Here is a 25,973-nt window from a genome sequence, read left to right as displayed (position 1 = left end):
ATTAAAGTGCGATAATTAAAAGTGCAATTAAATATGAAATATATAAATTATGCTTATTTAAACTTCCGTAATCATGATGTTTGACGTGTTGATTTTAGTTTATTACCATGGGTTAATTGTCCTTTATCCTGGATTATTCAATATGTCCGTCTGGTTTTTGTCCATAACAGTCCATCAGTCATAAATATAAAGTACGAGTGTCCTCGTCAAATTATCCTTATATCCGAAGTTAAATATTCCAACTAATTGGGGACTTAAACTATAATTATACCAAGTGTCCTTGTATATAATTCACTCCTGTTTTAATAAGTCCATTAACTATTAATTCATTCCCGTGTTCGGTTAAATGAACGATTATTAGTACTTATAAATATCCCGCCCATCGTGTCCGATCGAGTGTATATGGTTATTTATAGGTACGTCCAATTGTAAATCTTTATATTAAATTAACAAACTATCATTTAATTAAACAAATATAAAGCCCATTAATAGCCCATAGTCTAATTTCCATAAGTGTCGTTCTTTTGTCCAAACCCCAATTATGGTACAAAGCCCAATTACCCAATTTTAATATTTAGCCCAACATTACGATTACTTCGGGATTAAATAAGCATAATGATAACTTAGCTACGAGACATTAAATTAAAAAGGTTAAACATAACTTACAATGATTAAAAATAGCGTAGCGTTACACGGACAGAATTTTGACTTACACTCTTACAACATTCGCTAACATACCCTTATTATTAGAATTAAAATTAAAATTAAAATTATATATATATATATATATATATATATATATATATATATATATATATATATATATATATATATATATATATATATATATTATACGAGTGAGAGATAGAGGAAAGATATATAAAACTGATCACCAAACTGTGAAATTTATAGGATGTAGCCAGCCACCTGCTGCCATGCGATCGCATGGAATTTGTTCTTCCAGGCCATGCGATCGCATGGCCCCTTTTTCCAGCTCACAAGAGCTTGTTTCCTAGCTTGCCGACGTTTATAATATATAATATAATATATATATTAATTTTAAGAATTAATTATATATTATATTATATTCATGTGCATAGTTGACTTGTAATTTTAGGTCCGTTGCATCGAGCTTTGAGAGTTGACTTTGGTCCCGGTTCCGGATTTTCGAACGTCCTTGCGTATAATTTAATATCTTGTACTTTGCGTTTCGCGTCTTGTACTCTTGTAATTTTGAGACGTTTCTTATCAATAATTGGAACCACTTTGATTGTATTTTGTACTTTTGAGCTTTTTGTTCTTTTGCGTCTTCAATTCGTCAAATCTGTCTTTTGTCTTCACCTTTTATTATTTAAACGAATATCACTTGTAAATAGAACAATTGCAACTAAAAGCTTGTATTTCTTGAGGGATAATGCTATGAAATATATGTTCATTTTTAGCATTATCAACCTTATTCATAATCTTTTTCGATTCATATCCATATAGCTATCTTATTATGAGTTTATAACTTACAACAACAATAACATAGTTTAGATTAATTCTAAACTTGTTCACAAACAAATTTAATCCTTCTAACTTAACTTTTAAAATAATTCAACACATGTATTATGATAGTATGTCAAGCTAACATAAGGATTTAAAACTTGTAAACACAAAGAACACCTTAAAACTGAACATACGCCGTCATAGATCATCGGGGGCTGTTTTGGTTTTAATTTTAAAAACCTATCTTAAAATTTGAATTAAAAGATTTCCTTTGGTGAAAAATCTTATTTTATATGGATATGAAATATATCCAAAATCCATGGTTAAACTCTAAGTGGAAGTATATTTTTCAAAAGGGTCATCAAGATGTCGTTCTTACGACGGATATGACTATCTTCTCTTATTTGACACCTAAGCTATATTTTCGACTATAAACTTATACTTTTTCTGTTAAGATTAATAATGTTGAGTTCGATACGAAACCATGGCAACTCAAATCACTCAAAACGGATTTGTAACGAAGAAATTATGGGTAAAACAAAATTGGATATTTTTGCTTGTTTTTAGCTACGGTTTTGATTAATAAAAATAGATGCTAACCTTATCCTAGCTAAATTACCTGTATCCTACATGTATTTATACATGTCTTGTTCCCGAACTTATGGAAATACAATTTATAATAGTCGTGATTAAGTTCTACGACAATATATTATAGTCTTAATAAAGATCGTAAGACACCATATATATATATATATATATATATATATATATATATATATATTATAGTCTTAATAAAGATCGTAAGACACCATATATATATATATATATATATATATATGACTTGATCACCATGGATCCGTATACAGCGTTTTGACATATCATTTTGATTTCTTCTATATATATTATTGGAACGAACTATAAGACACCATTGGCAGTAATTTCGAGCTAGCTGTGGGTCGAAGTGGATTCCAAAATATTATATACTTTGAGTTGTGATCGAGCCTGAGACATGTACACAATGGGTTGCGGATTGCTTCAGACAATATACATATTATGTGTCTTATTATATTAAGACAATATATTATAGTGTTAGTGAATTCTATCACAATATACGCATTTATATTTATATATATATTTATACTATTGGACTACGAACGTTGGACTACTAACAATGGACAATTAAAATTATCACAAGTGTCATAAGTATGGAACATTAATTATATATATATATATATATATATATATATATATATATATATATATATATATATATATATATATATATATATATATATATATATATATATATATATATATATATATATATATATATATATATATATATATATATATATATATATATATATATATATCGTGACACGAGAATATTATTATTAGGTTCGTGAATTTGTCAAAAGGCCAAGTCTTATCACCATCTATTCGGAAAACATCACAAGTGAGTTATAGTCCCATTTTTACTATCTAAATTATTTTGGGATGAGAATACATGCAAATTTATAAATGTTTTACAAAATAAGCACAAGTTCATGAAACTACATTCTACGACTGTTTTGTTATACCGGATATCTGTACTTATTATTATTATGCTTGGTAACCTAAGAATTAGTGAAAAACACTAATTGACGCAAATCCTAAAGGTAGATCTACGGGCACCAACCACCCCCATTTTCGAATAGTGGAAATGCTTTAGTACTTCAAAGGGTTCTTGTCATACATTTGAATAGTGGAATGTATGATGCCAGATATCTTAAGCGCTCTATGTTAACGTCGGTTACCAGGCGACTCATCGTATGAATGATTTTTGCAGTTGTAATGATCATGCGCATTTAATTAAATGAAATCTTGTGGCTTATTAAATGTTATGATTATTATATAGAAATTAAACCTATGACTCACCAATATTTTTGTTGACGTTTTAAGCATGTTTATTCTCATGTGAATATTAAAAACGCTTCCACTATCGTATGCCAACCCAAGGTCAAGATTTGGAGTCGGCATAATTGTTTATATTGTTTAAACTTGCATTCGGAGTATTTGTTGTAATATATTTGATCATATTGTAATGGGTTGTGTAAAAACTTATTTATTTGAGGAGATTGTCTTTGATAGACAATCTAAATTATGTCATTAAGACCTTTATTCAATAATAAAGGTTATGGTTGTTTTTAAAAACGAATGCAAGATTTGAAAAACGTCTCATATAGAGGTCAAAACCTCGCAAAGAAACCAATTAATATGAAACATTTATAATTAATATGAACGGGGCATTTCAGTTGGTATCCGAGCATTGGTCTTAGAGAATAAGAAAATTTTTCATTAGTGTGTCTAACTAATTTTTGATGCATTAGTGAGTCTGGACTTCGACCGTAATTATTTTAAAAATGATTGCTTAATATAATTGTTGGAAACATAAGATTATTAACATATAAATATTATAAGATATATCATTCTCTTAACGTGCCTGCTATTATGTGATAGATGACTTCATCCGATCATATAAGCATCTCTAGTGATTCAGATTTCATTTACTTATCAAGTGATTCGGAGGCTGAGTCAAAGTATACGACTTATGAACCAACGGAAAAGTTAACTTTTGGTGCTACCATTAAAGTGGAAAATTGTTGGGAAAATTAGGAATATTCACAATTGCCAGTAGAGGTTCCAGAAGAGGATCCAGAAGAAGATCCCGAAGAGGAACCCGAAGAAGAGGATCCTGAAGAAGTTGTGGAAATTACTGAACCACAATGTGATTTGGGAAAATCTTTGGCTGTTATACCCGATCCCAAAACCGATGAACCTATTATGACCCAAAATGTTTGTGATCATCCACCTGAACCACCTAAGAGACCAGTTTATAAAATGACCGCTCGTATAACGACTGTTGATTTTGCTCCCAAACAATTAGCCGAAAGAACCAATTGGGAGGAATTGGAAAAAGAACTATCCAAATGAAAATCCAAGCGTTTGGTAGAGAAAGAAACAACGTCAACATCTAAGAAATCTCGCCGTTCTTGAGCCATCGGCAGCTATCCTGTATTCCATGCATTGTATAATATGTATTATATTGTGTGTTTAAGTTTGTAAAAATATCCACAATGTAATTTTCCTTATGATTGTATAATAATAAGAATAAGCATGGAAGGTTTATTATTATTATTACAACTTATTATTACGTAGTAACGTAATAACTTACCATAGTTTTTCATATTAGAATTTTAGTAGTTAATTTGTGTGTTAGCTGCTAAGTATGAACATTATTATAGTTATAAAACGCAAATATGAAGAAAAGGCTTTTATAAAAATAAGTTCATATTAAGCTACAAAATACTTTTTGGCTACTTCTAAAATTTTATATGATTAACTCAGTCGGCTATTTTTGAAGGAAATGGCTCCTCCAGCTACTAGACAACAACAATTGAACATAGAAGAACTTCAAGCTTTCGCTGCAAATATGGCTGCAGTGGTAAATGCAATGAACAACAATAACCAATCGGATTCCAGCAGTGGTGGAAACAATGGCAACCGGGTAGGATGTTCCTATAAAGCTTTTATGGCCTGCAAACCCAATGAGTTTGAAGGAACTGAAGGACCCGTTGGACTAAAGCGGTGGATAGAGAAGGTTAAAGCCGTGTTCGCAATCAGCAACTGTGCAGAAGAGGATAAAGTTAAGTATGCCCCACATACTTTCAGGGGTACTGCTTTGACATGGTGGAATACCTACATGGATTACGTAGGACAGAATACCGCCTACGCACTTTCATGGTCCGCTTTCAAGCACATGATGACGGAAGAGTACCGTCCCAGAACCGAAATCAACAAGCTCAAGGTAGAGCTTAAAGCACTGACAACCCAAGGGTTAGATGTTACTACCTACGAGCGACATTTCAATGAACTGGCTTTAATGTGTCCTGGAGCATTTGAGGACGAAGAAGCAAAAATTGAAGCATTCATAAAAGGTTCCCGGAATGAATCCAAGAGCATGTAGGTGCTAACGAGCCTGCAATAATGCAGAAAGCGAGTCGTATAGCCCACAAATTGATAGGCCAAATTACAGGAAAGATAAAGAAAGAAGTGGCCGAGGAGGCCATAATGAAACAGGGAAAAAGAAAGTGGGAGGAAAGCAGTGATCAGGGTCACCAGTACAACAACAACAATCAAAACAACAACTACAACAACAATCGCAACTACCCCAACAACAACAATAATCGCAACAACAACCGCAACAATAACCCAACAACCATCCCAATAATAATAACAACAACAACAATCCCAATTACAACAATAACAACAACAAACGACTCAACAACAATAACCCTAACAACAACAACAACAACAACAACAACAACAACAACAACAACGATAATAAAAGGCAAAGAACTATATGCCCCAGGTGTGATACGTTTCATCCAGAATGGTTTTGTAGAGAATTATGTACCAAGTGTAATAGGAATGGCCATATTGCGGCAAAGTGTGAAGTCTACGGACCAAATAGAAATAAAGGAGTAAATAATGCCGGAACAAATAATAACGACATTGTTTGCTATGGATGTGGAAAAACGGGCCATACCATAAACCAGTATCGGAATGGAAATAGGTAAGGCCGTGGGAGAGCCTTCAACATTAATGGGGAGAAAGCACAGGAAGACCTGGAGCTTGTTACGGGTACGTTTCTTATCAACAATACACCTGCTTATGTTTTATTTGATTTTGGGTGCCGATAGAAGTTATATGAGTAGAGAATTTTGTGCCAAATTAAATTGCCCGTTAACGCCTTTGGATAAAAAGTGTATAGTTGAAGTAGCAAACGGTAAACTAATTAAGGTTGATAAAATTTGCCAAAATCGAAAAATTAGTTTAGTTAGCGAAACGTTTGCAGTTGATTTAATACCGGTGGAATTAGGAAGCTTTGATGTAATTATTGGAATGGACTAGATGTCCAAGGTGAAAACAGAAGTTGTTTGTCATGAGAAGGCGATTCGCATTCTGAGAGAAAATGGGTTACCCTTAATGGTGTACGGAGAAAAGGGTAATGCCAAATTAAATCTTATTAGTAGTTTGAAGGTGCGAAAACTAATAAAAAAGGGTTACTATGCCATACTAGCACACGTCGAGAAGGTTGAAAAAGAAGAAAAGAAAATCGATGACGTTCCCGTTGCAAGAGAATTTCCTGAGGTGTTTCCGGATGAATTACCGAGACTACCTCCACACCGATCCGTTGAATTCCAAATAGATCTTGTACCAGGAGCCGCGCCAATAGCTCGTGCTCCATATACACTTGCACCCACCGAAATGAAAGAATTACAAAGTCAGCTACAAGAATTATTAGAACGTGGTTTTATCCGACCGAGTACGTCACCATGGGGAGCTCCAATTTTGTTCGTTAAAAAGAAAGATGGGTCTTTTCGCATGTGTATCGATTACCGTGAGCTAAACAAAGTAACCATTAAAAACCGATACCCTTTACCCCGAATCAACGACCTATTTGATCAACTCCAAGGTTCGAGTGTATACTCCAAAATCGACTTAAGATCGGGTTATCATCAACTGAGGGTTAAAGAAGACGATATACTAAAAACAACCTTCAGAACTCGTTATGGCCATTACGAATTCATGGTTATGCCATTCGGTCTAACCAATGCACCCGCATTTTTCATGGATCTCATGCACCGAGTATGTAGTCCATATTTAGATAAGTTTGTTATTGTCTTTATTGATGACATTCTTATCTATTCTAAGAATAACCAAGAACACGAACAACACTTGAGACTTGTATTAGAGTTGTTAAGAAAAGAACAACTTTATGCAAAATTCTCTAAGTGCGCTTTTTGGTTAAATGAAGTACAATTTCTTGGCCACATAGTCAGTAGTAATGGAATCAAAGTTGATCCCGCCAAGATCGAAGCCATCAAAAATTAAGAAACCCCAAAAACTCCAACGCAAATACGTCAATTTTTGGGTTTAGCCGGTTATTATAAGAGATTTATTTAAGATTTCTCCCGAGTAGCCAAACCTTTAACTGCCTTGACACACAAGGGGAAAAAGTATGAATGGACTTTCGAACAAGAGGGTGCCTTCCAATTGTTGAAAAAGAAGTTGACTACGGCACCTATTTTATCGTTACCTGACGGAATGGAAGATTTTGTTATCTACTGCGACGCATCAAGAATGGGTTTTGGGTGTGTTCTTATGCAACGGAAGAAGGTGATTGCATATGCTTTTCAACAACTCAAAATTCATGAACAAAACTACACCACACATGATCTGAAATAGGGCGCCATTATTTTTGCATTAAAGATGTGGAGACATTATCTATATGGGGTCAAGTTTATTGTATACACCGACCACAAAAGTCTCCAACATATTTTAAATCAAAAGCAACTAAATATAAGGTAGTGTAGGTGGGTTGAGCTGTTAAATGATTATGATTGTGAGATCCGTTACCACCCGGGGAAAGCGAATGTGGTAGCCGATGCCTTGAGTCAAAAGGAAAGAGAACCTATTCGAGTAAAAGCTATGAACATGATTATTCATACTAATCTTACTACTCGAATAAAAGAGGCACAACAGGAGGTTTTGAAGGAAGGAATTTTTGGAAAGGAAATACCCAAAGGATTAGAAAAACAGCTAAATATTCGGGGAGACGGAACCAGGTATTTAGCTGAAAGAATTTGGGTACCAAAGAATGGGGATTTGAGGAAAGTGGTACTAGATGAAGCACATAAAAACAGATATTCAATACATCCCGGAACGAGAAAATGTACCAAGACCTCAAGAGAAACTTTTGGTGGCCAGGAATGAAGGCCGATATAGCCACATATGTAGGAGCATGTTTGACTTGTTTTAAAGTCAAAGCTGAACATCAGAAACCATCGGGTCTACTCCAACAACCTGAAATCCCAGAATATAAATGGGAAAACATTACCATGGATTTCATTGCTAAGTTACCGAGGACCGCAGGTGGTTATGATATGATTTGGGTAATAGTCGATCGTCTTACTAAGTCAGCACACTTTCTGCCAATAAAAGAAGAGGATGGTGTAGAGAAATTAGCACGATTATACCTGAAAGAAGTTGTTTCTAGACATGGTATACCAATCTCTATTATCTCTGATCGAGATAGCAGATTTACTTCCAGATTCTGGCAGGAATTACACGAAGCGTTGGGAACTCATCTAGATTTAAGTACTGCCTATCATCCACAAACTGATGGGCAGAGTGAAAGGACGATTCAGACACTCGAAGAAATGCTACGAACATGTGTTATTGATTTTGGAAGCAGTTGGGATCGACATCTACCGTTAGCTGAGTTTTCCTACAACAACACCTACCATTCTAGTATTGAGGCGGCACCATTCGAGGCACTTTATGGTAGGAAGTGCAGGTCTCCGATTTATTCGAGTGATGTGGGGGATAAACAGATTACAGGTCCAGAAATTATCCAAGAAACCACCGATAAAATCATTCAGATTCAGCAACGATTGAAAACAGCCCGGAGTCGACAAAAGAGCTATGTAGATGTTAGGAGAAAACCTTTAGAGTTTGAGGAGGGTGATATGGTTATGCTTAAGGTATCACCTTGGAAAGGTGTTATTCGTTTTGGAAAGCGGGGGAAATTGAGCCCAAGATACATTGGGCCATTCAAGATTGAAAAACGCATTGGGCCGGTGGCCTATCGACTTAAGCTACCTCCACAATTAGAAAAGATTCACAACACCTTTCATGTTTCGAACCTGAAGAAATGCCTAGCCACCGAAGATCTCATTATCCCTTTAGACGAAATTAAGTTTGACGAGAAACTAAATTTCATCGAAGAACCCGTCAAAATTATGGATCGTGAGGTCAAACGACTCAAACAAAGTAAGATACCAATCGTTAAGGTTCGATGGAATGCTCATAGAGTACCTGAATTTACTTGGGAATGAGAAGACCAAATGAAGCTGAAGTACCCACATTTTTTTCCAGATATGGCACGTTAACTAGGTACAATTCTAAATTTCGGGACGAAATTTAATTTAACGGGTGTGTAATGTAACGACCCGGATTTTTTCGCTAATATATAGAAGATTAATATTTACATAATTAATGTTTCCAACATGTTAAGCAATCAAACTCATTAATATTTGGTTATTTGAAATGAATTTTATACAAATGTTTGGCCACCCAGTTTGTCTGACGATTCACGAACGTCATAACTCGAAATAATTATATAATGATGTATATATGGATATATATATATATATATATATATATATATATATATATATATATATATATATATATATATATATACTTATGATTTGATAAAATGATATTTAAGTATCTCATTACATATAATAATAATTGGTTATATACATAAAATGAGATTACTAACTTAAAGACTTCAAGATTATATACATATATATATAATGATTAACGTTGTAATAACTTCTAAATTAAAATGTATGTATATGTATTGTATTAATATGTATTATTACACTTTTGAAGGACTTAAAAATATATACTAACATACTTATACTCAACAAAGATAGCTATACTCATAATCTCATTCAATTCCATCAAGAATTATATTCGTATTCATTCGGTATTTACACCCGTATCATACCCAGCTTCCATACTTAAATACTATGAGTATATACCAATATAAAATACTAATTATAGCCTCCTTAGAAGCCCTATGAGTCATAAGACAAGGATAAACATGATGGAGGCTTGTGGGAACCAACATTTAACTTCTAGTTTGCATTATTATGCTATATTCCAAATTTTGATAAAGTCTCTTAACCATATGCATGAACCACGACTTTTAACACTCTTTTTACTCATTCATATCAGCTATTTAACTAACCTTCACTCTCATAATACTCATAAATAAGAACTCCAAGTATTCTCTCCATTTCTTACTCTTTAAACACTCTTTAAACACACATACTTCAAGTACTAGAAAATCTTCCTTCACTTTGATCATAAACTAGCTTCAAGAACACTTTGTTAACTCATCTACTCCTCTTTATCAAGGTAAGAATCATATATAAGCTTTGGTTCAATTCATATACTTATAACTATCTTAATTCAAGATAGAAATCCTATTCGAACTTTTGTTCATTCTACGATTCTACTCCAAGGATTACAAGCCATCAAGGATATCTTTGATCACAAGATTATCATCTTATTTTCTCAGTAACTTTGTTCATTTAATTTGACGTAGTCACCTTATTCATAATCTTTTTCGATTCATATCCATATAGCTATCTTATTATGAGTTTATAACTTACAACAACAATAACATAGTTTAGATTAATTCTAAACTTGTTCACAAAAAAATTTAATCCTTCTAACTTGTCTTTTAAAATACTTCAACACATGTATTATGACAGTATGTCAAGCTAACATAAGGATATAAACCTTGTAAACACAAAGAAGACCTTAAAACTGAACATACGCCGTCATAGATCATCAGGGGCTGTTTTGGGTTTAATTTTAAAAACCTATCTTAAACTTTGAATTAAAAGATTTTCTTTGGTGAAAAATCTTATTTTATATGGATATGAAATATATCCAAAATCCATGGTTAAACTCTAAGTGGAAGTTGAAAGTTTTTTTCGTATGCCCGAGAGACATATTTAATTAATGTGGCTAATATGTTATGATCCAAGTAGGGTCATACCCAATAACAAGCTTACCGACACCTTAATCATATTTAATCTTAATGAATGGATCATTAAATGAATACGCGACACTTGGATTTTAGAAAATCGGTTTTCTAAAATATTATTACTTGAGATGAATTATTTGGATAATTTATATGATGAGGATATAATTATTTATAGGTTTTAAATAATTAAGTTGTGTTATATTTTATAAAATGGTTTATAAAATGAAAGTAACTAAACAAATAAGCAAGATTTATAAATAAAAAAAAACTGCATTTTATATAACCCTTATAGGGTGTCGGTTTTGACTAGTAAAATGGGTCACACCCATGCTTATTTGTTACTCCAAGATGACACAACTTCTAATGTGCATGCTCAACATGTTTACCAATTTTTTTGACTCAAGTAATATAATACTTACATGCATTCAAACAAAGAAAGACAAGCAAAATACTCCCAATTCTTTCTGCTGTACTATTCTGGCCGAAACTTTTAGGGTAAAGGGGGAGTGCTTGAGTTTGTTTGGAAGCTCATCTTCAAGTGTCAATAAATCCTAACCATAGTATTAGGTGTTGGCATCAAGTTTGGGTATTACTGAAATGTCCCGTTCTTATTGATTAAAAATGTTCCATATTAATTGATTTCGTTGCGAGGTTTTGACCTCTATATGAGACATTTTTCAAAGACTGCATTCATTTTTAAAACAAACCATAACCTTTATTTCATAAATAAAGGTTTAAAAAGCTTTACGTAGATTATCAAATAATGATAATCTAAAATATCCTGTTTACACACGACCATTACATAATGGTTTACAATACAAATATGTTACATCGAAATCAGTTTCTTGAATGCAGTTTTTACACAATATCATACAAACATGGACTCCAAATCTTGTCCTTATTTTAGTATGCAACAGCGGAAGCTCTTAATATTCACCTGAGAATAAACATGCTTTAAACGTCAACAAAAATGTTGGTGAGTTATAGGTTTAACCTATATATATCAAATCGTAACAATAGACCACAAGATTTCATATTTCAATACACATCCCATACATAGAGATAAAAATCATTCATATGGTGAACACCTGGTAACCGACATTAACAAGATGCATATATAAGAATATCCCCATCATTCCGGGACACCCTTCGGATATGATATAAATTTCGAAGTACTAAAGCATCCGGTACTTTGGATGGGGTTTGTTAGGCCCGATAGATCTATCTTTAGAGTTCGCGTCAATTAGGGTGTCTGTTCCCTAATTCTTAGATTACCAGACTTAATAAAAAGGGGCATATTCAGGTTAATAATCCAACCATAGAATGTAGTTTCGATCACTTGTCTCTATTCGTAAAACATTTATAAAAGCAGCGCATGTATTCTCAATCCCAAAAATATATATTGCGAAAGCATTTAAAAAGGGAATAATGAAACTCACGCATATAAATATTGTAAAACAGTTAATAAAGCATTTGCATGTATTCTCAGCCCAAAAATGTAAAGAGTAAAAGGCAAATGAAACTCACGCATATAGATATTGTATAACAGTTAATAAAGCATTTGCATGTATTCTCAGCCCAAAAATGTAATGAGTAAAAAGGGAGCAAATGAACTCACATGGGCTGCTAAGAGCTGATCATTGGAGTGTATATACCAATAGTACATACATCTAAAAGCTGTGTATTGTACGAGTACGAATACGGGTGCATACGAGTAGAATTGTTGATGGAACTGAACGAGGATGTAATTGTAAGCATTTTTGTTAAGTAGAAGTATTTTGATAAGTGTATTTAAGTCTTTCAAAAGTGTATAAATACATATTAAAACACTACATGTATATACATTTTAACTGAGTCGTTAAGTCATCGTTAGTCGTTACATGTAAGTGTTGTTTTGAAACCTTTAGGTTAACGATCTTGTTAAATGTTGTTAACCCAATGTTTATAATATCAAATGAGATTTTAAATTATTATATTATCATGATATTATCATGTATGAATATCTCTTAATATGATATATATACATTAAATGTCTTTACAACGATAATCGTTACATATATGTCTCGTTTAAAAATCATTAAGTTAGTAGTCTTGTTTTTACATATGTAGTTCATTGTTAATATACTTAATGATATGTTTACTTATCATAGTATCATGTTAACTATATATATATCCATATATATGTCATCATATAGTTTTTACAAGTTTTAACGTTCGTGAATCACCGGTCAACTTGGGTGGTCAATTGTCTATATGAAACATATTTCAATTAATCAAGTCTTAACAAGTTTGATTGCTTAACATGTTGGAAACATTTAATCATGTAAATATCAATCTCAATTAATATATATAAACATGGAAAAGTTCGGGTCACTACAGTACCTACCCGTTAAATAAATTTCGTCCCGAAATTTTAAGCTGTTGAAGGTGTTGACGAATCTTCTGGAAATAGATGCGGGTATTTCTTCTTCATCTGATCTTCACGCTCTCAGGTGAACTCGGGTCCTCTACGAGCATTCCATCGAACCTTAACAATTGGTATCTTGTTTTGCTTAAGTCTTTTAACCTCACGATCCATTATTTCGACGGGTTCTTCGATGAATTGAAGTTTTTCGTTGATTTGGATTTCATCTAACGGAATAGTGAGATCTTCTTTAGCAAAACATTTCTTTAAATTCGAGACGTGGAAAGTGTTATGTACAGCCGCGAGTTGTTGAGGTAACTCTAGTCGGTAAGCTACTGGTCCGATACGATCAATAATCTTGAATGGTCCAATATACCTTGGATTTAATTTCCCTCGTTTACCAAATCGAACAACGCCTTTCCAAGGTGCAACTTTAAGCATGACCATCTCTCCAATTTCAAATTCTATATCTTTTCTTTTAATGTCAGCGTAGCTCTTTTGTCGACTTTGGGCGGTTTTCAATCGTTGTTGAATTTGGATGATCTTCTCGGTAGTTTCTTGTATAATCTCCGGACCCGTAATCTGTCTATCCCCCACTTCACTCCAACAAATCAGAGACCTGCACTTTCTACCATAAAGTGCTTCAAACGGCGCCATCTCAATGCTTGAATGGTAACTGTTGTTGTAGGAAAATTCTGCTAACGGTAGATGTCGATCCCAACTGTTTCCGAAATCAATAACACATGCTCGTAGCATGTATTCAAGCGTTTGTATCGTCCTTTCGCTCTGCCCATCAGTTTGTGGATGATAGGCAGTACTCATGTCTAGACGAGTTCCTAATGCTTGCTGTAATGTCTGCCAGAATCTTGAAATAAATCTGCCATCCCTATCAGAGATAATAGAGATTGGTATTCCATGTCTGGAGATGACTTCCTTCAAATACAGTCGTGCTAACTTCTCCATCTTGTCATCTTCTCTTATTGGCAAGAAGTGTGCTGATTTGGTGAGACGGTCAACTATTACCCAAATAGTATCAAAACCACTTGCAGTCCTTGGCAATTTAGTGATGAAATCCATGGTAATGTTTTCCCATTTCCATTCCGGGATTTCGGGTTGTTGAAGTAGACCTGATGGTTTCTGATGCTCAGCTTTGACCTTAGAACACGTCAAACATTCTCCTACATATTTAGCAACATCGGCTTTCATATCTGGCCACCAAAAATGTTTCTTGAGATCCTTGTACATCTTCCCCGTTCCAGGATGTATTGAGTATCTGGTTTTATGAGCTTCTCTAAGTACCATTTCTCTCATATCTCTAAATTTTGGTACCCAAATCCTTTCAGCCCTATACCGGGTTCCGTCTTCCCGAATATTAAGATGCTTCTCCGATCCTTTGGGTATTTCATCCTTTAAATTTCCCTCTTTTAAAACTCCTTGTTGCGCCTCCTTTATTTGAGTAGTAATGTTATTATGAATCATTATATTCATAGATTTTACTCGAATGGGTTCTCTGTCCTTCCTGCTCAAGGCATCGGCTACCACATTTGCCTTCCCCGGGTGGTAACGAATCTCAAAGTCGTAATCATTCAATAATTCAATCCACCTACGCTGCCTCATATTCAGTTGTTTCTGATTAAATATGTGTTGAAGACTTTTGTGGTCGGTATATATAATACTTTTGACCCCATATAAGTAGTGCCTCCAAGTCTTTAATGCAAAAACAACCGCGCCTAATTCCAAATCATGCGTCGTATAATTTTGTTCGTGAATCTTCAATTGTCTAGACGCATAAGCAATCACCTTCGTTCGTTGCATTAATACACAACCGAGACCTTGCTTTGATGCATCACAATAAATCACAAAATCATCATTCCCTTCAGGCAATGACAATATAGGTGCCGTAGTTAGCTTTTTATTCAATAACTGAAACGCTTTCTCTTGTTCATCATTCCATTCAAATTTCTTCCCTTTATGCGTTAATGCAGTCAAGGGTTTTGCTATTCTGGAAAAGTCTTGGATGAACCTTCTGTAGTAACCAGCTAGTCCTAAAAACTGGCGTATGTGTTTTGGAGTTTTCGGGGTTTCCCACTTTTCAACAGTTTCTATCTTTGCCGGATCCACCTTAATACCTTCTTTGTTCACTATGTGACCGAGGAATTGAACTTCTTCCAACCAAAATGCACACTTTGAAAACTTAGCGTACAATTCTTCCTTCCTCAATACTTCTAACACCTTTCTCAAATGTTCACCGTGTTCTTGGTCATTCTTTGAGTAAATAAGTATGTCATCAATGAAAACAATGACAAACTTGTCAAGGTATGGTCCACACACTCGGTTCATAAGGTCCATGAACACAGCTGGTGCATTAGTTAAACCAAACGGCATGACCATAAACTCGTAATGACCGTAACGTGTTCTGAAAGCAGTCTTTGGAATATCATCTTCTTTCACCCGCATTTGATGATACCCGGAACGTAAGTCAATCTTTGAATAAACAGACGAGTCTTGTAGTTGATCAAATAAGTCATCGATTCTCGGTAGTGGGTAGCGGTTCTTGATGGTAAGTTTGTTCAACTCTCGGTAGTCGATACACAACCTGAATGTACCATCTTTCTTCTTGACAAACAAAACAGGAGCTCCCCACGGTGATGTGCTTGGTCGAATGAAACCACGCTCTAAAAGTTCTTGTAATTGGCTTTGTAGTTCTTTCATCTCGCTGGGTGCGAGTCTGTAAGGAGCACGAGCTATTGGTGCAGCTCCTGGTACAAGATCTATTTGAAATTCAACGGATCGATGTGGGGGTAATCCCGGTAATTCTTTCGGAAATACATCAGGAAATTCTTTTGCGACGGGAACATCATTGATGGTCTTTTCTTCAGTTTGTACTTTCTCGACGTGTGCTAGAACAGCATAGCAACCTTTTCTTATTAGTTTTTGTGCCTTCAAATTACTAATAAGATGTAGCTTCGTGTTGCCCTTTTCTCCGTACACCATTAAGGGTTTTCCTTTTTCTCGTATAATGCGAATTGCATTTTTGTAACAAACGATCTCCGCTTTCACTTCTTTCAACCAGTCCATACCGATTATCACATCAAAACTCCCTAACTCTACTGGTATCAAATCAATCTTAAATGTTTCGCTAACCAGTTTAATTTCTCGATTCCGACATATATTATCTGCTGAAATTAATTTACCATTTGCTAATTCGAGTAAAAATTTACTATCCAAAGGCGTCAATGGACAACTTAATTTAGCACAAAAATCTCTACTCATATAGCTTCTATCCGCACCCGAATCAAATAAACCGTAAGCAGATTTATTGTCAATAAGAAACGTACCCGTAACAAGCTCAGGGTCTTCCTGTGCCTCTGCCGCATTAATATTGAAAACTCTTCCACGGCCTTGTCCATTCGTGTTCTCCTGGTTCGGGCAATTTCTAATAATGTGGCCCGGTTTTCCACATTTATAACAAACTACATTGGCATAACTTGCTCCGACACTACTTGCTCCGCCATTACTCGTTCCGACACCATTTGTTCCTTTCGTTCTATTAACCCCTGGTCCGTAGACCTCACACTTCGCCGCGCTATGACCATTTCTTTTACATTTGTTGCAAAATTTGGTGCAGAACCCCGAGTGATTCTTTTCACACCTTTGGCATAGCTGCTTCTGATTGTTGTTGTTGTTGCGGTTATTATTGTTGTTGGGATGATTGTTGTAGTTGCTGTTGTTGTTGTTGGTGTTGTTGTTGGGCCGTTTGTTGTAGTTGCGATTGATGTTGCGATTGTTGGGATAATTGTTGCGATTATTGTTGTAATTGCTGTTGTTGTTGTATTGGTGATTCTTATCACCGTTTTCCTCCCACTTTCTTTTGACTTGCTTCACATTGGCCTCTTCAGCAGTCTGTTCTTTAATTCTTTCTTCAATTTGGTTCACGAGTTTGTGAGCCATTCTACATGCCTGTTGTATGGAGGCGGGCTCGTGTGAACTTATATCTTCTTGGATTCTTTCCGGTAATCCTTTCACAAACGCGTCGATCTTCTCTTCCTCATCTTCGAATGCTCCCGGACACAATAGGCACAATTCTGTGAATCGTCTTTCGTACGTGGTAATATCAAATCCTTGGGTTCGTAACCCTCTAAGTTCTGTCTTGAGCTTATTGACCTCGGTTCTGGGACGGTACTTCTCGTTCATCAAGTGCTTGAATGCTGACCACGGTAGTGCGTACGCATCGTCTTGTCCCACTTGCTCTAGATAGGTATTCCACCATGTTAACGCAGAACCTGTGAAGGTATGCGTAGCGTACTTTAATTTGTCCTCTTCAGTACACTTACTTATGGCAAACACCGATTCGACCTTCTCGGTCCACCGTTTCAATCCGATCGGTCCTTCGGTTCCATCAAATTCCAAAGGTTTGCAGGCAGTGAATTCTTTGTAGGTGCATCCTGCACGATTTCCTGTACTGCTAGGTCCAAGGTTATTGTTGGTATGTAGCGCAGCCTGTACTGCGGCTATGTTTGAAGCTAGAAAAGTACGGAATTTCTCTTCATTCATATTCACGGTGTGTCGAGTAGTCGGTGCCATTTCCTTCAAAATAGTCAAATGGAACAAGTTAATCATACAGAATATTAAGAGTAGTTAATAGTATTTCGTAGCATAATATGAACTCATTTATAAAAGCTTTTTCTTCATATTAGCGTTTTATAAGTTTAAATTCGGGTAGTACCTACCCGTTAAGTTCATACTTAGTAGCTAATATACAATTCAACTACTACAATTCTATATGAAAAACTGATTATAATAATATTTCGCGTTCAAACTTTTATACAATATTTTACAAACTTACAATACCGCTTATTTTACATAAAGCATGAAATATAGCACACAATAACTTTGATACAAGATAGTTGTGAAGATAATTCTAGCTAGTACACAAGTCGTTCAGCAAAGGCAATAAAGACACGTAATTCATACGTCCAGAAACAAGTCATGCATTCTGGTTTTACTAGGACTACTTCCCATCCTTGGTCTTGTGCAACATAACCGTTATGGCCGTTGATAAGACAGCGTGTTGTAACGTCGTCAAAGGGACGAGGGTTACGTAATGTCCAACAGTCCCGTAATAATCTAAAAACCTCATTTCTTACCCCAATTACCGACTCCGTCACTTGTGGAAACGTTTTGTTTAATAGTTGTAGCCCGATGTTCTTGTTCTCACTTTGGTGAGAAGCGAACATTACTAATCCGTAAGCATAACATGCTTCTTTATGTTGCATGTTAGCCGCTTTTTCTAAATCACGAAGTCCAATATTCGGATATATTGAGTCAAAATAATTTCTTAACCCGTTATGTAAAATAGCATTTGGATTCCCCGCAATATATGCGTCAAAGTAAACACATCGTAACTTATGGGTTTCCCAATGTGATATCCCCCATCTTTCAAACGAAAGTCTCTTATAAACCAAGACATTCTTGGAACGTTCTTCGAATGTCTTACAAACTGATCTCGCCTTAAATAGTTGTGCCGAGGAATTATGGCCGACTCTAGACAAGATTTCATCAATCATGTCTCCGGGTAGGTCTCTTAAAATATTGGGTTGTCTATCCATTTTGTGTTTTTAAACTGTAAAATAGACAAGAGTTAGATTCATAAAAAAATACTTATTAATACAAGCAATTTTTACATATATCATAAAGCATACGAACACTATATTACATATATTACACCACACGAATACAACTATCTTATTCCGACTCGTTCGTTTCTTCTTCTTTGGTTTTGGTTCGTTTTGCCAAGTTTCTAGGGATATAGGATGTTCCCCTAATACGAGCCGTCGTTGTCCACATTGGTTTAGAAAAACCTGGTGGTTTAGAGGTTCCCGGGTCATTGTTACAACTTAAGGACTTCGGGCGTTGACGATACATATAAAGTTCATCGGGGTTGGAATTAGATTTCTCTATTTTTATGCCTTTTCCCTTATTATTTTCTTTTGCCTTTTTAAATTCAGTTGGGGTAATTTCTATAACATCATCGAAATTCTCGTCGGAATCCGATTCATCGGAGAATTGGTAATCCTCCCAATATTTTGCTTCTTTGGCGGAAACACCATTGACCATAATTAACCTTGGTCGGTTGGTTGAGGATTTTCTTTTACTTAACCGTTTTATTATTTCCCCCACCGGTTCTATTTCTTCATCCGGTTCCGATTCTTCTTCCGGTTCCGATTCTTCTTCCGGTTCCGACTCTTCTTCCGGTTCCTCTTCGGGAACTTGTGAATCAGTCCACGAATCATTCCAATTTACATTTGACTCTTCATTATTATTAGGTGAGTCAATGGGACTTGTTCTAGAGGTAGACATCTATCACATAATATCAAACGCGTTAAGAGATTAATATATCACATAATATTCACATGTTAAAAATATATAGTTTCCAACAAAATTTGTTAAGCAATCATTTTTCAAGTAAACACGGTCGAAGTCCAGACTCACTAATGCATCCTAACAAACTCGATAAGACACACTAATGAAAAATTCTGGTTCTCTAAGACCAATGCTCGGATACCAACTGAAATGTCCCGTTCTTATTGATTAAAAACGTTCCATATTAATTGATTTCGTTGCGAGGTTTTGACCTCTATATGAGACATTTTTCAAAGACTGCATTCATTTTTAAAACAAACCATAACCTTTATTTCATAAATAAAGGTTTAAAAAGCTTTACGTAGATTATCAAATAATGATAATCTAAAATATCCTGTTTACACACGACCATTACATAATGGTTTACAATACAAATATGTTACATCGAAATCAGTTTCTTGAATGCAGTTTTTACACAATATCATACAAACATGGACTCCAAATCTTGTCCTTATTTTAGTATGCAACAGCGGAAGCTCTTAATATTCACCTGAGAATAAACATGCTTTAAACGTCAACAAAAATGTTGGTGAGTTATAGGTTTAACCTATATATATCAAATCGTAACAATAGACCACAAGATTTCATATTTCAATACACATCCCATACATAGAGATAAAAATCATTCATATGGTGAACACCTGGTAACCGACATTAACAAGATGCATATATAAGAATATCCCCATCATTCCGGGACACCCTTCGGATATGATATAAATTTCGAAGTACTAAAGCATCCGGTACTTTGGATGGGGTTTGTTAGGCCCGATAGATCTATCTTTAGAGTTCGCGTCAATTAGGGTGTCTGTTCCCTAATTCTTAGATTACCAGACTTAATAAAAAGGGGCATATTCAGGTTAATAATCCAACCATAGAATGTAGTTTCGATCACTTGTGTCTATTCGTAAAACATTTATAAAAGCAGCGCATGTATTCTCAATCCCAAAAATATATATTGCGAAAGCATTTAAAAAGGGAATAATGAAACTCACGCATATAAATATTGTAAAACAGTTAATAAAGCATTTGCATGTATTCTCAGCCCAAAAATGTAAAGAGTAAAAGGCAAATGAAACTCACGCATATAGATATTGTATAACAGTTAATAAAGCATTTGCATGTATTCTCAGCCCAAAAATGTAATGAGTAAAAAGGGAGCAAATGAACTCACATGGGCTGCTAAGAGCTGATCATTGGAGTGTATATACCAATAGTACATACATCTAAAAGCTGTGTATTGTACGAGTACGAATACGGGTGCATACGAGTAGAATTGTTGATGGAACTGAACGAGGATGTAATTGTAAGCATTTTTGTTAAGTAGAAGTATTTTGATAAGTGTATTTAAGTCTTTCAAAACTGTATAAATACATATTAAAACACTACATGTATATACATTTTAACTGAGTCGTTAAGTCATCGTTAGTCATTACATGTAAGTGTTGTTTTGAAACCTTTAGGTTAACTATCTTGTTAAATGTTGTTAACCCAATGTTTATAATATCAAATGAGATTTTAAATTATTATATTATCATGATATTATCATGTATGAATATCTCTTAATATGATATATATATACATTAAATGTCTTTACAACGATAATCGTTACATATATGTCTCGTTTAAAAATCATTAAGTTAGTAGTCTTGTTTTTACATATGTAGTTCATTGTTAATATACTTAATGATATGTTTACTTATCATAGTATCATGTTAACTATATATATATCCATATATATGTTATCATATAGTTTTTACAAGTTTTAACGTTCGTGAATCACCGGTCAACTTGGGTGGTCAATTGTCTATATGAAACATATTTCAATTAATCAAGTCTTAACAAGTTTGATTGCTTAACATGTTGGAAACATTTAATCATGTAAATATCAATCTCAATTAATATATATAAACATGGAAAAGTTCGGGTCACTACAATTACCACTTGAGGTTTCATTGTTTTGAGGCTTCATTCATCATCATTCTTTCAACTTGCTGCTGTCCAGAAAATTGGGTGCAAAAGTAAAGAGCTTTGAGCTTGTTCAAAGGTGATTAAGGGTCTTAAATACCTTACAAGTTTAAGGGTGGTGTTGGTGCATCAAAAGCTTGGGCTTTTACATAAATTGTTCATCTTCTTGTTCTTCAAACTCACCCTCAATTAACTTGAGGAGGTAATACATCTTCCTTCTTAATATATATATGTATATGTAAGTATCTATCCATGACTTGATATTAATATGGAATTTAACTTAAATGGCTTAACATGTTAACATGAACTTTACACAATGCTTCCGCTTATTTAACTACATTAAATAGGTTTAATGATCAAGTTAACTATATGAACATGTTGTTTATGAAACTTGTTAAATTCCATCAATGGTATCTAGAGCCGAAGTCTATGGATTATGCTTCTTATATTGTCTTTAAATCCACTAATTTTGCATTCCAAGTACATGCATGAAAAAGGAATACAAAAATTGTTGGATTTGGGAGGGTTGTTTGATTTGGCCAAAATTTTAGGGGTTCCAAAATGGGTTTTGGTTCTTCCATTTTGGTCATATTTGGTTGCATGTTCATGTTCACAATCATAGCCTTGACCTTGTGTTTGGTTGGATGTTTGAATGATTTATATTTATTCATTTGGTATGTAATATTAATTCATTCATTTGGTTTGTATTAATATTCATTTGATTATGTAATTTATTTTATATTTGGTATGTAAAATAGATTAGGTTGTATTTCATTTTCTAGACAAAATGTATTAGGATATATTTTGTAAAAATGAAGATACAAGAAGATTACAATGAAGAACACAAGGAAGGATGCAAGATTAAGTGGGAGATTTTGAAATCTCCTACTTTGTGTTATAACCCCTAAACCGGTGACATTTGTTTTCGGCTAAACAAATGCCTACCAAAATGGCTTGATTGTGAACATATTTGTTTTGCATGTGTGGTTGTTTATTGTATGATTGTGGATTGTATGTTTGTATGCTACAAGTTAATCACACAAGTTAACAACAAGAAAAATGGCAATTTAATTGGTTAAATTAAACATTATTAACGACATGCAAAACGTCAATTTAAATGGTTAAATTAAAAACGGCTAAAAGGACATTAATAAACAGTTATTAAGAACATGATAAGGATCATATATATAAAATGGTTTATATCAAGTAATTGGCTAAAATTACAAGACTTGAAAATGGATTTCAAATGAACCATACACTAAATGCATGTTGGTGTATGGCATAAAAGTTTTCTTAAACTAGAAATAATGAAAACTTAAAATCCCTTATTAACAAGGCAAACAAGTTAAACGCCATCCTTTTGTGTGACACTTGAAAATATTAGGGAACTCATAATGGGATAAAGGTCACCTAACCGTTATGAGCAAACTAATATGATTGAGGTAAATTTCGCACACTTGTGGGATAAAGGTCACCTAACCACTTGTATGTTAAATTTACACGTTTACATAAGTAGGACGACTTGATTTGGGAATCATGAACTTAGGGTCACCGAAGCATGAGAAACAAATAGGCGTTGATGAGATAAATATGCCATAGAAAAGGATTGCATGATCCCATAACTTGGAAGTTGCAAAAGGATTGCAATTGTCATATAATGACTACCTAGCTAAATCAAATGACGGGATAAAGGTCACCTAATCGAAATTTGGCTTACCGTTGGATTCTAAAATTTAATATATATCAATTGGATTTAAAGGGTATTGATTGTTAAATTAAAATTGATACTTAAACAACTTTGTTAAATTTTGTAGATGGCCGCCAATAACAACAACATTCCAAACGCACCAATAAACTTTAACAACCTATCGTTGAGGTCAATCCTCGAAAAGGAAAAACTCAACCATACGAACTTCATGGATTGGTTCCGCTATCTAAGAATTGTCCTCAAACTAGAGGACATGGCGTATGTGTTGGAAGACCCCATTCCCGATCAACCGGACGAGGATGATACGGAAGGCATGGCTTATTGGGAGAAATATTGCACTGATTCGTTGCAAGTTTCTTGCCTCATGCTTGGGACTATGATACCCGAACTTCAAAAGGATTTTGAGCATCATAGTGCATATGACATGATCACACAGTTGAAGGAGATGTTCCTTCAACAAGCTCGTGTCGAGCGCTTTGAAACGGTCTGAGCGCTTCATGCATGTCGGATGGACGACTCTCAATCCATTTCATCTTATGTCCTTAAGATGAAAAGCCTAATTGATCGAGCAAACTGTCTAAATTGCAACGTGTCTAATGAATTAGCCACGGACCTTATTCTCAACTCATTGTCAAAAAGGTTTGACACATTTGTAATGAATTACAACATGAATGGTTGGGATAAAAGCATTGGCGAATTACATGACATGCTTAAGACGGCAGAAGCAAGCATGGGTAAAAGGGCTTCACCCATGTTTACGATCAATGAAGGCGGGTCCAAAAACAATAACACTTCTAAGCTGAAGGCGGCTAAGAGGAAAGGACCCACCTACCAAGGCAAGGGCAAGGGAAAGGGGAAGATGGTTACCCCAACCAACAACAACAAGAAGCAAAAGGTTGCCGGAAAAGCTAACCCCAAGGAAGATCCGTGCTTTGGTTGCGGTGAAATGGGTCACTGGAAACGCAACTGCCCGGTCTACCTAAAGGAGTTGAAAGAAAAAAGGGATGCAGGGCAAACCTCAGGTAATGTATATATGGTATACATTGAGCTTAGTATTACTTCTTCTAAAACATGGGTATTAGACACATGATGTGGAACTCACATTTGCAATTCTATGCAGGGGTTCAAAAGAAGTAAACAAGAAGCGGGAACATCAAGTCTCTACATGGGTAATGGAGCTAAGGTGCAAATAGTAGCTCAAGGAGACTTTATTCTAAGGCTTCCAAGTGGTTTGGAACTTATTTTGAAAAATGCTTTGTATGCACCCAATTTATCGCGAAACATTATTTCTGTATCCCGTTTGAAACAATATGGTTTTAATCTTAATTTCATTAATGATGATATCCATGTTTCTTTAGATAATATGTTCTATTTTAAGGCTTCACCTTCAAATGGTATTTATGAATTGGTTCATGATGACACATCATACAATAGCTCAATGTTCCATGCAAACACCAAGAAACTCAAAAGGGATTTGAGTGATTTCTACATATGGAATTGTCACCTTGGTCACATAAACAAGAATCGAATGCATACACTTCCAAAGAATGGACTTTTGAAATCAAATGAACTAGACTCGTTTGATGTATGTGAATCTTGTTTACAAGGCAAAATGACTAAAGCACCTTTCAAAGGGACCTATGAAAGGGCTAAAGACTTATTGGGATTAATACATTCGGATGTATGTGGACCTTTTAAGCCCATAACTAGGATTGGTGAAAGATACTTCGTTACTTTCATTGATGACTTTAGTCGTTTCGGATATGTCTACTTATTAAGACATAAGGACGAAACTTTTGAATCATTCAAGGAATATCAAAATGAAGTACAAAATCAACTCAATAAGACAATCAAGGTACTTCATACCGATAGAGGAGGTGAATACCTAAGTGATGCTTTCCAAGATCATCTTAGAAGTTGTGGGATTATCTCGCAACTTACTCCACCCGGGACACCACAACTTAATGGAGTTTCCAAAAGGAGGAACCGAACCCTAATGGATATGGTTCAATCTATGATGGCTAGAAGCTCGTTACCTCTATCATTTTGGGGTTATTGTCTATGCTCCGTGGCTCGTATTTTAAATATGGCCCCAATCAAGAAAGTGGAACGAACACCTCATGAGATATGGTTTGGAAAACCTCTATCTCTATCATACTTAAAGGTATGGGGATGTGAAGCTTATCCTAAGCGTTACGTCCCTAATAAGTTGAATGCTCGATCCACGAAGTGTATCTTCATAGGATATCCCAAGGATGATATTGTTGGGATTTAACAAGTTTCAAAATGCTTAAAACCTTTTAAGAATCATA

This window comes from Rutidosis leptorrhynchoides, chromosome 7 (assembly GCF_046630445.1).
Source record: "Rutidosis leptorrhynchoides isolate AG116_Rl617_1_P2 chromosome 7, CSIRO_AGI_Rlap_v1, whole genome shotgun sequence".
Taxonomy (NCBI): Eukaryota; Viridiplantae; Streptophyta; class Magnoliopsida; order Asterales; family Asteraceae; genus Rutidosis; species Rutidosis leptorrhynchoides.
The sequence above is the reverse complement of the archived record's forward strand: the minus strand, read 5'-3'. Positions refer to the sequence as shown.